The sequence below is a fragment of the Dermochelys coriacea genome, chromosome 17 (assembly GCF_009764565.3).
Source record: "Dermochelys coriacea isolate rDerCor1 chromosome 17, rDerCor1.pri.v4, whole genome shotgun sequence".
Lineage (NCBI taxonomy): Eukaryota > Metazoa > Chordata > Testudines > Dermochelyidae > Dermochelys > Dermochelys coriacea.
The window spans coordinates 9,459,425-9,471,627 of record NC_050084.1 but is presented as its reverse complement, the minus strand read 5'-3'; positions in this window follow the sequence as shown (position 1 = coordinate 9,471,627).

Here is a 12,203-nt window from a genome sequence, read left to right as displayed (position 1 = left end):
AGGGAGAGCAATAGCTGGAATAATATGTCCCTTTTTAATAGCCTCAAGAGCAGTACTGATGGTTCACAAGATGCCTTCCGTCTTGCACTATTTACTGTCCTTGCCATTAAGAGACTCTAATCTAATGCTCTTTCCCCTAATGTAATTTATATTCCTAAACTGTTTTTTTAAATCTCAGCTCATATTTTAGTTCTAATCCTTTGTGACTGGACTGCAATCAGATGATTCCAGACACCCTCCTAATGTATTGTTACAGTATACTAATTCTTTTTTCCATTACTTCCAGGTCATGACCCTAAGATTCGGTTCCCCCACTCTCTTTCTGTCTAGCCGTGTCTACCCTATACATAGAATCACGTTGGGACCCAGATTCTACAAAAATCAACCGTTTTAGGGAACCTGATTATGACAGGTATGTTCCTTGACATGATTAAAACTTGGTTCACTCTTGCAGTGCAGATGGGACCGAACTATCTTGCAGTCTAGCAAGGACCCAGCCTTGCTTGTAGTATGACTCCTGGACACAGTGCGTTCCTGTTTACACCTCTCAGTCAACCAAAGTGATATTGAGGGGGAGGGGTGTGTGACAATGCTTTGACCAGGTCTAGCGTGTTTTGTTTTACACTATAGGTGGAATCTTGTCTGACATGAATACAGCTAACGACTTCAGTGCAACCCTCCGAGCAGCATTTTTCTTACCACAGGCATGTTGGCTCACCCACCGTGCTGCACGATGATGCTTGTATGAGGGCAATCTTGAAAAATGTGGGTAGCTATCCCTTGCTGCTTCAGCTCAGAGTCCAAAAGGCAGAAAAATGTGGGTGTTTTTCATTAAAGATGTACTCCTTCAAAAAGACCCAGGGAACTGGCGCATTGGCTAAACTGGTTACACAGATTTGGTTAAGCAATTCTGCATCTACACAGTAGACAAACCCTGTTAGAACCCACCTGCAGCCTGTCACGCACATTACAGCTGTTATCTAATCGGTAAAAATGTCTGTACGATGAGTTCATCTTGTTGTGGGCAAACATGAATCATGTGTGAAGTCAGCCATATTACAAAGTGCCTTCAAACTAAGCTTATCTGTTGAGTCAATGCTTCTAAACCCCATTGTGTTATGGGATCCATTTATGACACATTTCAGAGTAGCAGCCGTGTTAGTCTGTATTCGCAAAAAGAAAAGGAGTACTTGTGGCACCATAGAGACTAACAAATTTATTAGAGCATAAGCTTTCGTGAGCTACAGCTCACTTCGTCAGATGCATTGAGCTGTAGCTCACGAAAGCTTATGCTCTAATAAATTTGTTAGTCTCTAAGGTGCCACAAGTACTCCTTTTCTATTTATGACACAGTTCTTAGTCCTACAGGTTAGGTGAGATTGAACTGTATTGCAGCCTTGGTAATTCCCAATGCTGTAGCACGCTTCAGAAACACCTTTAAAGCAGTTAAGTCCTATTTGTGCTGCAAGACTGAACCATGTTTTAACTGTGTCAAGAGACTTATGCTTTGTAACTGATCCCCCCAAAACAGCAGGATTCACAATGGACATAAAAACCACTCTCTCCTAACTTATAGCCTGGGAACCCTAACTATGACATTATGTCAGCCAATATGCTATCGCTATTTCAGTGAAGACATAGTGAGCTTGTGTTCATAAACTGGATAGCATCTATATGGGATAAGACAAGACATGCTCTTTAGATGCCTAAATATCTTAAGGGCAGCAGTAACATTCCTACCTGGATGAGTAGGATGGGTGTTGTCTCCATTATTATTTTAACTTTTCCAGCCAGGTTATGAAATCTTTGATGTCTATGAAATTGCAAGGCAATATCTAAACAAGAAGTGGCTTTAATCTTTTGTGACTGTGTTGTGGAATCCATGGCTATAGGATTTTAACAGGGGCCTTTGATTTCATATTTCCCAACCATTGATATTATGTAATTATTCAGCCTTTCCTTGCCCTGCTTTATAGTCTCATGTACAGTCTGGGGAAATGGTAAAATTTTGAGCCAGAATTTATAGTTAAGCTCAGTGGGACTTGTTTATATCCTGTGTGGTGAGAAATGGACCACAGGGTTACATCTCACTCTTCCTAACATAAGAACGGCCAGACTGGGTCAGACCAACGATCCATCTAGCCCAGTATCCTGTCTTCTGTCCGTAGCCAATGCCAGGTGCCCCAGAGGGAATGAACACAACAGGTAATCACCAAGTGATCCATCCCCTGTCACCCATTCCCAGCTTCTGGCAAACAGAGGCTAGGGACACCATCCCTGTCCATCCTGGCTAACAGCCACTGATGGACCTATCCTCCACGAACTTACCCAGCTCTTTTCTGAACCCTGTTATAGTCTTGGCCTTTACAACATGCTCTGGCAAGGAATTCCACAGGCTGACTGTGGTTGGGTGAAAAAATACTTCCTTTTGTTTGTTTTAAACCTGCTGCCTATTAATTTCATTTGGTGGCCCCTAGTTCTTGTGTTATGAAAAGGAGTAAATGACACTTCCTTAGTTACTTTCTCCACACCAATCATGATTTTATAGACCTCTATCATATCCCCCCCCTTAGTAGTCTCTTTTCCAAGCTGAAAAGTCCCAGCCTTATTAGTCTCGCCTCACATGGCAGCCGTTCCATTCCCTGAATCGTTTTTGATAGGTTTCAGAGTAGCAGCCGTGTTAGTCTGTATTCGCAAAAAGAAAAGGAGTACTTGTGGCACCTTAGAGACTAACAAATTATTTGAGCATAAGCTTTCGTGAGCTACAGCTCACTTCATCCGATGAAGTGAGCTGTAGCTCACGAAAGCTTATGCTCAAATAAATTTGTTAGTCTCTAAGGTGCCACAAGTACTCCTTTTCTTTTTGCGAATCATTTTTGTTGCCCTTCCTTAATCATCCATCTATTCCCCTCTCTTTCCCTTCCTCCTCCTTTTTTCCCCTTTCTCTCTCTTTCTGTATCTCCAAACTCTCTCTCTCTCTCTTCTAAAGGCTACATGGCCCCTTTCCTTGGCCTCTGTTCACTTTAGCAACCATTTGGTCCCTCATCTCATGCTACATACCAGGGCTGTCAATCATTTTAGTTTCTTCACTAGGTTCTCCTTCTTCCTAAATCTCTGCTCCGCATCCTGATTTTGCCATGATTTATGCCAACACCGCCAGTGTCACATGTTACACTTCCATGTAGATGCTGCTTCCCAATGGGAAGAGATTCCTGATGTCCTCAGATAGCACTTTTAGAAGTGCCAGCATAGCTGAACTGAATTCATTTCTGAGCCTTCTTGGCCCTGCTGAACATGGAAAGAAACTACATTCACTGGACAAAGTACCTTTCAGAGTTTCTATTACATTGAGCCAATTGTGCCAAAACTTGCTCCAACACATTCTCTCATACTTAAAGATGCAACAAACAGACGCTACCCTGACAGCTCAAAGGGCACCATTAAATTCTGCTGGAAAGAAGTTTGTGCAGCAAGGTTTTCAAAAAGCTCAGATTAAATAATACTTTTCCATGTGTCTTGTATTTGAGGACCTCAGAATACTGTAAGTATTATTATCCCTATTTTACAGATGAGGAAAGTGGGGCAGAGCTTCAGGGCTTGTCTATCTGGGGAAACTGATCGACACAGCTACAACTGAATAATTATTCCACTATAGCTAAACCAGAATAGCTCCCTGTGTGGACATTCTATTCCAGAATAAAATTACCTTTAATCTGCAATAATATCCACATAGGGGAGTTATACTGGCATAGCTAAATTATACTGGAATAGCCATTGCGGAGTAGTTATTCTGCGATAGCTATGCTGGTAAATTTCCACCATTTACACAAGGCCTAAATGACTTTACTAAGGCCTGATCTACACTAAAAAGTTAGGTCAACCCAGCAACATCACTCAAGGATGTGAAAGATCCACACCCCCAAGCAACCAAGTTAAGACGACTTGACCCCGAGTCAAGACAGTGTTAGATCAACGGAAGCTTCCATTGGCCTAGCTTCCCCCTGTTGGGGAGGTGGATTAACTATGCTGCTTGAAGTGTAGACAAACCCTAATATTAGTGCACTGGCAAAGGCAGGAAAAGAAGAAGGGGCTTCGACTCCCTGCCCTGTGGTCCGACCACTAGACATGATACTTTACGAGCAGCACAAAGTCTGCGTCATTTAAGTCTCTTCATGCTGTTTGGAGATGGAAAAGCCCCGAACATCTATCCTCACTTAACCACTTAATTTTTCCTAAATGTCAGGGGTATTTGTACCGCTGGTGAATAACATGAAGTGTCACTGGAGTTACTCATAAGCTATGAATGTTTGAACTGGGTCATCACGTAGCTGAGATTACTCACTTTGGAAGACTTCTGAGGATTTGCATGCCCCTACAAAGCCAAGAAGGCTGCTGACTGTGTTTGCTTACCTTGTGGGGCTGTTAAATGAAGGCAAAGAGAGGAGACAAGTAACACAGTTTTGGCAGTGTTATCGAGCCTGTGGGTTTCCTGCTATTCTTGTGTAGGATTTTTAAGAGAAGTGATATTCTTCTCAAGTTTTTTTATTATATGTATATGTATGTATGTGTATCCCCACACCAGCTGATGTTCCCCCCCCCCATAGGATTCTCCTTCTCCTTGGATTCACAGATTTTAAGGTCAGCAGAGACTAATAGATAAACTAGTCTGACCTCCTTTATAACTTAGGCCAGAGAATTTCATCCATTTACTTGGGTACTAAGACCAATCATTTGTGTTTGACTAAAGCATATCTTCCAGAAAGGCATCCAGTCTTCATATGAAAACTTCAAGAGATAGAGAATCCACCACTTCCCTTCTTCAAATTCCTGCCATGGTTACTTTTCTTGGCTTACAATGAGCTACCCTGGACTATCTTCAGAGATGACTGTCACTGTTCCTTTGCCGATTAGGCAGGGTCAGGGATGAACTAGGCAGGGTGGAAGCGGCTTGCATGCCCCGTGCAGTCACATGTTGCATGAGCCTACGAGGCTGGCTGTGCAATGGCTCAGGGTGATTTATGCTTTTTCCATTATCTTTCCTTTCAGACACAGCAGCCAACTCTGCATAGTATTGTTCAGCTTGAAAGTTAATGAGCTCAGTGCCATATTGCCCTGTCAGCCTCTGTCAAGAAGTTACGGGTTGCAGTGAACTTTCACAAATGAAAAGGGAGTTTACATTTGAGGCAGGTGGGCAGCCAACGTTACTTTCTAAGGTCCAGCCTGCATGGCTCTTTCTGATGCCATTAAAGCACCAGCTTCTATTTATTTAATTTTCTTATTTACTGATCCACTGAATCTGGGCACATGTCTCATTTCTGTTTCTTCCTTTGGACTTTTAGAGTCCAAAGTTGGGTTGATTTAGATTTCTTGTAACTGTCCTTGCTGATGTTTTCATGGCTCACTCAATGAATTATTAGACCGAACTTGACAAGCAAAGGCTAGGGGATCTTAAGGGCCTTGATGGGATCCTGCTGCTTCCATAGAGGTTGGTTCAGCTTCAAAAAAGGAGGAGAAAAAACTGGACAGACTGCTAGGAGGAGAGTAAAGCAGTGCTCACCAGATCAGAAGATATGGCCTATGGGCTGGATTGCATCCTCACCGGTGCAGAGAGTTGCAACTAATTCTTCTCTCTATCATTAAAGCCTCTTGTATCATGATGTTGGTAGTGGGGATTTACCCCTAGATGAGGGCAGGTGGTGTTTCTTCTGCTGCCCTGCCCAGGAAGGGCAGGTGTGAGTCCCACCATAACTGCCCTAAGAGGCACACTGGTGGAGGGTGCATCAAGGATGAGATGTCGCAGCCACTCTGGGCATGCCACCTCCCTGGTCAGTATTGCCCACTGCCTAGCTGTCTGCAGGTCCCTCAGCGGGGTGGTGGTTGTTGGCCACCTTGCGTTACTATAGCCTTCTGTTGGCAGACATCCATCACTGAGAACCATGCATTCTTGTGCATGAACCAGCAGTGCATCTATCTCATGGCCTCTGCTGCTTATGACACAATTCCACCTTCTCCACACAAGCCAGACCAACCATGTTCAAACTCTGCTCATGAACAACTGAGTGTAGCAACTTCTGTTAATCCTGGTTGTTTGGCTGCCTAGATGGACCCTAGAGGAAAAGGACACAGCATGCTGCAGAATTTGGCTCAGTAATAATTGTCATATGTATAGCCCTGTGCTATAGGTAGGCAGGGTGCTATGTCCCTGCCCCCAAAGAGTTTATAATCTATAGACCAAACACAACAAGTGATAACCAAGAGGGAATGCAGAGCACATGTCATGCCAGTGAGATCCAGGTGGCTGATCTGTGTAGCTGTGCATGTGGCTTGGTGGTGTGGAATTATTAAAAAATAATATGTACTCTGGTGGCGACAGCTGGCAGATCCAACCTGGTTATCTCCTCTGTTTCTGTTGCTGCTGGAAGTGAAGGCCATGTGGAGAAGAAGGAGAGGGGGAAAAGGTATCCTGGATCAACTTTTGCTGGTCCATTGGGAGCAGGGAATGGGAGGAAAGGAATAGCAGGTCCAGAGGAAAAGTGGTGATACTCAATATTTACCCCCAACCGCAGCATAAGTGGATGGTTTCTACTGAAATGACCCACAATGGAATAGACCAGGGTGGCCAACCTGTGGTTCCAGAGCCACATGTGGCTCTTCAGAAGTTAATATGCAGCTCCTTGTATAGGCACCGACGCTGGGGCTGGAGCTACAGGCGCCAACTTTCCAATGTGCCGGGGGGTGCTCACTGCTCAACCCCTGGCTCTGCCACAGGCCCTGCCCCCACTCCACCCCTTTCCTTCTCTGAGCCGGCCGTGCCCTCTTTTCTCCCCCCTCCTCCCCAGAGCCTCCTGCACACCACGAAACAGGTGATCAGGAGGTGTGGGGAGGGAGCAGGAGGCGCTGCTGATCGGTGGGGCTGCTGGTGGGGTGGGAAGCAGTGGGAGCCGGAGGGGAGCTGATGGGGGGCTGCTGACATATTACAGTGGCTCTTTGGCAGCATACATTGGTAAATTCTGGCTCCTTCTCAAGCTCAGGTTGGCCACCCCTGAAAAGGATAGCATTAAAAATCATAGAATCATAGAATCATAGAATATCAGGGTTGGAAGGGACCCCAGAAGGTCATCTAGTCCAACCCCCTGCTCAAAGCAGGACCAAGTCCCAGTTAAATCATCCTAGCAATGGTCCATCATTAGGTTTCAGAGTAAATATCACCATTTCCACAGTAATGGGTCAATTCACAGTTCTCTTAGTGCCTGATTTTCAGCGCAGTCTCAAGACAACCTCCCTTTTTACCCCCTGCAGTTTTGTGAAAGTGTTTGATTGCATTTGAATGGCTGATTGCACGTATGCAGCAGCCTGCTAAACATCTGATGACATACACCGTTGGAGCAAAGCTACACCCACAGTTATTTTTGTCCATAAGCCACAGAGGAGAAAAAGGGAGAGCCAGATTTAATAAAAATTCAGATTCTGGAGAAAACTGATGGCAGAAGCAAGGAAAGGCTGAGATAATGTACTAGCCGGTGCCAGCTTTGTCCAGTTCTTCTCCCCCCCACCCCGCATTCAGGCCTAAAAAGGTTGGAAGGCAGAAAAGAACGTTACCAAATATGCAATTCATGCTTTGAAAGCCCTATGTCCCAAATCTACAATCTCTAGTACTTATTAACGCCAGAAATTGTGAAAGATCAACAGCCCTTTCCCTTGAACGCTGACTTAAACATTTCAAGTTTCCTCTTGTGACCCTGGGCCTCCATTGCGGGGGGTCTTTGTTCAGCCATCTCCCCAGGCCAAATAATGAACAGCAGTCTAGTGAATAGAAGGGGCAGGGCAGCACGCTTCACTGTAATGCCTTGCCACACTACTGGTCATTTAAAAATCATTACATGAATGGCATGCATGTAATTTGGCTGCAGATTCTGCCTCCTCCCCACCCCCTGTTCAAATGGCCAGACAGAGCTCTAGGTTGCAGAGCTGACGCAAACATTGCGGAGTAAACTGTGATCTGGAGTCAGTACATGCAGCTCCTCTTGAAGTCCATGAGCGTTGCACCCACTTGCAGGAGATCTGAATTCAGCTCCTCACATTTAATGATGTAAGGGCTGATTGTGCTAGGTATTAAGGCAAAGGTAAAGGCAAAGGCCTGTATTGGGGTATTGCAGGGTATTTAACACCCCATTCTATTTAGACTGTTATACTGCACCCATCAGTGTGGTCTATGAGCTCTAGCAGGGGCCAATCTCTACACCCAGGTAAGTAAGGATTGCCACAGTAGCCAGATCTTTACCTGGTTAAAGGGGGAGAAGGTTCCTTGTGACCTACACACACAAGGCCCAGCCACGCTCCAGCTCTTCATCAAGGGGAAGAATCTAATAGAGGGGGCAGGATTATGTACAGGGGTTGAGCGAGCATCATGAAGAGGGAAGGTTTGAGACTTCCCAAAAGGAACAAGGCTGAGATTTTGAAAGGTGTTAAGGAAGATAGGTGCCAGTACCCATTGAATTTCAGTGGCAATCGGATGCCTAACTCCCTTCAGCACGTAGTTAGAGAGTTCCTGCCCTGAAGAGTTTGCCATCTAAACAGACCAGAGAGATAAAGGATGGGAGGAAAAACAGAGAGATGAAGTGACTTGCCCAAGGTCACACAGTAGGTCAGTGGCAGAGCCAGAAATAGACTCTGTCTCCTGAGTCCCAGACTGAAGCCCAGTCCACTAGATCATACTGCCTCCCCAGCACTTCTTACTAGTAATTTCCTTTCCCTCCTACTGTACCTATAGATTATCCACCTCTAGCTGAAAACTTGAGCAGTTTTCCATGGCTGTTAGTAACTTTGTTTGCATCTGAGACTTAAGGGGTTAATCTGAAAAGGACGGATGAAATAGTCCTGTATTTCCATGTGCTGTGGAAAAATTCCATAGTTGGAATACTGAGAGAGAAACTGGGTTCATGTTTCTCTTATATTCTTTTGGTTTCTCAGAAGTTTTATCATTTGGGGGCCATTTCTTTGGGGTGTAATAAGACAAACTTGCAGATTGTGGTAAATTAATTGATTTAATTATGAGTTTTTAGTGACTGCACTAGAGTAAGGGAAGGTGCTGGTTTGGGCTTAATTTTTTAGGCTTATAGGCTTTCCTTCATTGCAAGCTAACCATGGGCATTCTACCTTGCGGGAGCCCACTTCCAGACACAGCAGCAGTGCTATATTTACCCACAGAAGTGAGAGAGCTATCATTCTAGATGGCAGATGGTCATGCTGGGAAATCTGGACTTGAACTGTTCAATCAGATGGTAGTGAAAAGATATTCACATAACAGAAAGGCCATGTCAGCATCCTGGAAAATTAGGTTGACCTAGGAACCTGAAAGCTCTTGTGGTATAGTGCAGAGATTTCTATTCCTCCTGACGGTCGAGTGGAGAAAGATCAGAACAACCTGCTCTAGGAGGCCAGACTGTTCCCTACCTTTGTGAGATGCCAATTCCGCTGCTAACTGCAGGACTTAGTGCTTTTCTACAAAAAAAGAAAAGGAGTACTTGTGGCACCTTAGAGACTAACAAATTTATTAGAGCATAAGCTTTCGTGAGCTACAGCTCACTTCATCCGATGAAGTGAGCTGTAGCTCACGAAAGCTTATGCTCTAATAAATTTGAGCTGTAGCTCACGAAAGCTTATGCTCTAATAAATTTGTTAGTCTCTAAGGTGCCACAAGTACTCCTTTTCTTTTTGCGAATACAGACTAACACGGCTGCTACTCTGAAACCTGCTTTTCTACACTAAATCAGTTTTATTTGCAGTATGCTTTGGTTCTGGGTTTGTCACTGTGGCATTGATAAGAATGAGCTGTTGTTGAGTATCCCATTGGAGTGTTCTGGATAGAGCTCAGCGAAATTTTTTGAACAGTTTGTTCCCCAAAATATGCAGTTTTGGTCGACCTGAAACTATTTGCAAATTTGACTCGAATTTGCAGAATAGTTGCATCCAGAAAATGGTTGTTTTTTTTCAGGGGTGGGGGGCGGGGGGTTAGATTCACTAAACAGGGAGGGGAGGAGCTGCTGCTGCTGACCTCATAACTTTTAGCTCAATGATTAGGGCACTCACTGAGGATGTAAAAAGAAAAGGAGTACTTGTGGCACCTTAGAGACTAACAAATTTATTAGAGCATAAGCTTTCGTGAGCTACAGCTCACTTCATCGGATGCATTTGGTGGAAAAAACAGAGGAGAGATTTATATACACACACACAGAGAACATGAAACAATGGGTTTATCATACACACTGTAAGGAGAGTGATCACTTAAGATAAGCCATCACCAACAGCAGGGGGGGGAAGGAGGAAAACCTTTCATGGTGACAAGCAGGTAGGCTAATTCCAGCAGTTAACAAGAATATCAGAAAGAAAAGGAGTACTTGTGGCACCTTAGAGACTAACAAATTTATTTATAACTGAGGATGTAGGAAAACTAAATTCAATTCCCTCTTCTGTCTGGAGCAGAGGTGTGTGTTGAACTTGGGTTCTCCATTTCTCAGGAGCAGACCCCTAACTGCTGGGCTGGGGCAGCTCTTTCCTACTGAAGCTGTTCCATGTTGCATAAGGGATTTAATTATTAATTGGAGCAGGTATTACATCCCAGGTGAGTGCCCTGGGCTATCAGCTAGTCAGATGGGCCTCTCTCAATCTCTCCTGTTGAAGCAATTCCACTTTGTATAAAACACTTGAATAATCATTGGGCCAGAGAGTGAGTGAGAATGACTCTACAGCCTGGTGCTTAGGGTCTCTTACTAATGTTCCGATGAAGTGAGCTGTAGCTCACGAAAGCTTACGCTCAAATAAATTTGTTAGTCTCTAAGGTGCCACAAGTACTCCTTTTCTTTTTGCGAATATAGACTAACACGGCTGCTACTCTGAGACCTTACTAATGTGTGAAACTTAGACAATGAATGACTATTTGCTTTATTTTGAGCCTTGGCATGGCTGTCACAGGCAGTGGGCATGGGAAAACCCACATGGGTGATCATGTCCCTTTATGTGTGTTCACTGAGGGGTCAGGAGACCTAGGTTCTCTTTCTGGCACAATCAGACTTCCTGATTGGCCTTGTCAAGTGACATCTTCCTGCATCTCTGTTTCTCCACCTGTAAAATAGGGGATGATAAAACCTATCTTTCAGGGTTGTTGTGAGGCTGAATTCATTAATGTTTGTAAAGCACTTTGAGATCCTGTTAGAGAAGGGCAAAGTATTCCCACTTCTGCTGTGTGACCATGGGCAAGTCTCTTCATCTTCCTGTCACTCTGTTTATGCTGTAAACTCTTTGGCAGAGGAGCTGTCTTTCCCTGTGTTTTTATTGTGCCTGGTAAAATCAGACCTCCTCTGAGTTGGGGCCTCTAGGTTCCATCACAATACAAATATAAAATAATAATGAGAACGGCTGGACAGCTCTAAGGAATGGCAGAATCACACCTTTATTTATGATTAGCAATACCTTCAGCAGCCCAAAATATGACTGCATGTGTTAGGGGAGACCACACAGCCCCGGAACAATTCCTGCAGCACACAAAATAGGCTGAGTTCCCACCCTGAACTATGGCAAAATAATCCCAAATGTTACAAACATCTGTCTTAATGCTGTTAGCCTGCATGTTGTTAAGCGGTCCAGAATTTCTCTACACGACACACCAATGCTGTGTGTTCTTCTTTGGTATGTAGTCATCCTGCACACACTCTTAAAGGCCTGCACATGGGAGGGGATAAAAGCCAAGATCCTGTTGATTTAAATGGGAATTCTGAGCCTCCAAGCTCCAAGCAGGATGTCCTTTAAGACCCTGCAGGATCAGGCACGCCGTCTGTGATGTTTCCATGTGATTGAAAGTGACATTCTTTTTCACTCTGGAATAAAAATGTTACCTAGCTGCTGTATGTTCCATTGAATAAAGAGAAGTTTTTGTTGGATTAAATCCTTTTGCTATGCTCTATAAGTATACTCCATTACAATGGTGCACTAAATCTCTCAGTACCACCATCGTGAAAACTTTTGATTCTAACTGATTTTATTGAAGTCAGAGAGGAAGCATGGTCTTGTGGTTAAAGCATTGGACCTCAAGTCAGGAGAGCTGGGTTTTTGTTTTAGCTCTCCCCCAGCCTTCCTAAGTGAATTTCAATAAATCACTTAATCCCATCTCTGAAACAGCATTAATAAAAACCAACCTTAAATTATTA